Source organism: Otolemur garnettii, unplaced genomic scaffold (genome assembly GCF_000181295.1).
Source record: "Otolemur garnettii isolate 467f Iridium unplaced genomic scaffold, OtoGar3 scaffold00013, whole genome shotgun sequence".
NCBI lineage: Eukaryota > Metazoa > Chordata > Mammalia > Primates > Galagidae > Otolemur > Otolemur garnettii.
Genome location: NW_003852408.1, coordinates 16,128,435 through 16,131,512, shown reverse-complemented (window position 1 = coordinate 16,131,512; position 3,078 = coordinate 16,128,435). Strand labels below are relative to the sequence as shown.

The 3,078-nt window shown below is 42.3% G+C and overlaps 1 pseudogene across 1 annotated transcript in view; it reads left to right on the top strand.

Annotated features, from left to right (window-relative positions):
• The first annotated feature begins 479 nt into the window (after positions 1-479).
• The window catches only part of LOC100947534, a 3,578-nt pseudogene continuing 979 nt past the window's right edge, over positions 480-3,078 (top strand). Inside the window, exons 1-2 of the transcript XR_001161053.2 lie at positions 480-491; positions 2,097-3,075. The product of XR_001161053.2 is annotated as a eukaryotic translation initiation factor 2 subunit 2 pseudogene (transcript). The remainder of the gene's footprint in view (positions 492-2,096; positions 3,076-3,078) is intronic.

Genomic DNA, 3,078 nt, shown 5'->3' with positions numbered 1-3,078 from the left:
AAAGTTAAAAGCAAGAACTGTACTAACTCTTATCTTAAACAACAGTACTTAATGCTTAGTTTAAATGACAGTAATTGCCATAACCCGTGACCACCATGACCCATAGTAAACAATACATTGACATAACCCATGATCCACATTACAACATTCCATTTCAAAAGTTAATCTTCCAAATCAATTGTCCTAAACTACTCAAGATATACACTTTTAGGTCAAAGGCAAATTTACAAAACAATAAGGATGGAAGACATGAGGTGAAGGTCACATAGGACCTAAGCTGGTCAGACCAGCTGTGTCATCTCAGCCCTGGTCTGACGACTCCATCTTATTCACACTACATGTGCTCTCAGTGAGGACCCCATCATCATGACTTTTAACCTAATTATCCCCCAAAGGCCCTGTTGCCAACTGCAGTCACACTGGAGATTAGGATTTCAACCTATGAATTTGGGGAAGACACGAACATTCAGCCCACAATAGTGCTCTTCCGTGTGTCTCTATCAGGCTTTCATAGCATGGCAGCCTCTTGATAGTTGGCTTTGTTCATGGCTAGGGCGACCAGATTTTAACATTGGTAAAGCAGGACAATGTGGCCGGGGCGGGGTGGGGTGGGGCAGGGGACGGGGCAGGGCAGGGCATGACAACAATGCAAACTTTGATAAGCAGTTCTGGATAACCACTTCTCAACAATTATTTATTATTATTACAGTTTAACATAAAATTAACAAAAATAATATAAAACTCATATCCTGGCGAAATAGCCACATGGCAGCTGAAAACCATATATTTCCTTCCTGTTCTCTGTGGGACAAATTGTTAAAAAGTGGGATGTCTGGTCACCCTATTCATGGCATCTGGGTTCACAAGGGTGCAAAAGCTAAATCTGCCAGTCTTCTGCAGGCTTTGGCACAGAGCTGGCCCTGTGCTACATTTACTGGTTAAAGCAGGTCATAAGGCCAGTCCAGATTCAAGGGAAAAGACTTTGTAAGAGTATGAACCCTGGCAAACAGAGCTTAGGGGGTCACCAAAGTAACAGTCTGTCCTCCCCTTTCTTCTCCCACCCACTTCCTCCATGTGCCACTATAGCTCCCATGCTGCTCCCTCTGTCTACCCCTCAACACACACACCCATACCACCACAGCCATAGCCTATCAATGCTGTCCCATTACTCTCAATCCTGTGTCATACAATCCAAAAGGACCTTGCTCTGACAGGTATAAATAGAACCAACAAAGCCAGAATCCTTTTGCTGTGGAGGAGGAAGTAGTCTCTCAAGAAGCAGGAGAGAAAGAAGGCAGATCTGATCAATATCACATCCCAGGTTTTATCATGGTATGTGACTTCCTCGTTTTTTTAGTTTCTCTATTTTCTGCAAGTAAATTGTCTTTAGTTTCTTGGTTAGCCACTTGGGCCTGTTTGTGTATTGCTCTCCCTTTCCTTTTGGTTGCATTTTTTATTTTTGGCTAAAGATTTATTCTTTCCTGATGCCTTTTTTGGGTTTGCTTTCACTTTTGCAGAAGTGGGTTTAGTTTACCATCTTGCTAATCTCCTTATTGTTACTAGACAAAGAGGGTCCAGCCTCCTGTCACTGTCAACCTACACACAGACCCAGGGATAAGTCCACCAAATTTTATTTGTCAGAAGGCCAGCAATTCTGGAGAACAGTGAGAGTTTCCTCTCCAAGACTGTTGTGTCCTATCATTTCCAAAAATCATAGTTTTATACATGAAAGTTCGAAGTAAAAACTATGTTAACCCTTAAACAACAACTGACATAACCCATGACCCAAAACAACATTTGAATTCAAAAGTTAATCTCCTAAATCAATTGCCCTAAACTGCTCAAGATGCACACTTTTTAGGTTGAACCAGAATTTACAAAACAACAAGAATGGAAGACATGAGGTGAAGGTCACATAAGATCCAAACCGGCCAGACCGGGGTGTCATCTCAGCCCTTGCCTGACAACTCCATCTCATTCTCATCATGTGAGCTTTCATCATGAGCTCTTCCTCCACTGCACTTTTCCTCAAAATGACTTTCCTCTTCCGCATTTTAGCATCAAGAAAGGGCAGTTGGAGTGCGGTGGTGGGGGAGGTATCGGCAGTATCGGTGTTGCTGCCAGGGCTTGAGCCTGACCCATCCGAGTTCTCGTCCGTGCCGAGCCCACTCGAACCGCAGCCATGTCCGGGGACGAGATGATTTTTGATCCTACTATGAGCAAGAAGAAAAAGAAGAAGAAGAAGCCCTTTATGTTAGATGAGGAAGGAGATGCCCAAACAGAGGAAACCCAGCCCTCAGAAACAAAAGAAGGGGAGCCAGAGCTGACTGAGGACAAAGATATGGAAGCTGAAGAGGAGGACAGTAGGAAAAAAGATGCTTCTGATGATCTAGACGACTTGAACTTCTTTAATCAAAAGAAAAAGACAAAAAAGATATTTGACATTGATGAAGCTGAAGAAGGTGTAAAGGATCTTAAGATTGAAAGTGATGTTCAAGAACCAGCTGAACCAGAGGATGACCTTGACATTATGCTTGGCAAGAAAAAGAAGAAAAAGAAGAATGTTAAGTTCCCAGATGAGGATGAAATACTAGAGAAAGATGAAGCTCTAGAAGATGAAGATAGTAAAAAAGATGATGGTATCTCATTCAGTAAACGGACAGGCCCTGCTTGGGCAGGCTCAGAAAGAGACTATACATGTGAAGAGTTACTGAATCGAGTGTTCAACATCATGAGGGAAAAGAATCCAGATATGGTTGCTGGAGAGAAAAGGAAATTCGTCATGAAACCTCCACAGGTCGTCCGAGTAGGAACGAAGAAAACTTCTTTTGTTAACTTCACAGATATCTGTAAACTATTACATCGTCAGCCAAAACATCTCCTTGCATTTTTATTGGCTGAATTGGGTACAAGTGGCTCTATAGATGGTAATAATCAGCTTGTAATCAAAGGAAGATTCCAACAGAAACAGATAGAAAATGTCTTGAGAAGATATATCAAGGAGTATGTCACTTGTCACACATGCCGATCACCAGACACAATCCTGCAGAAGGACACCCGACTTTATTTCTTACAGTG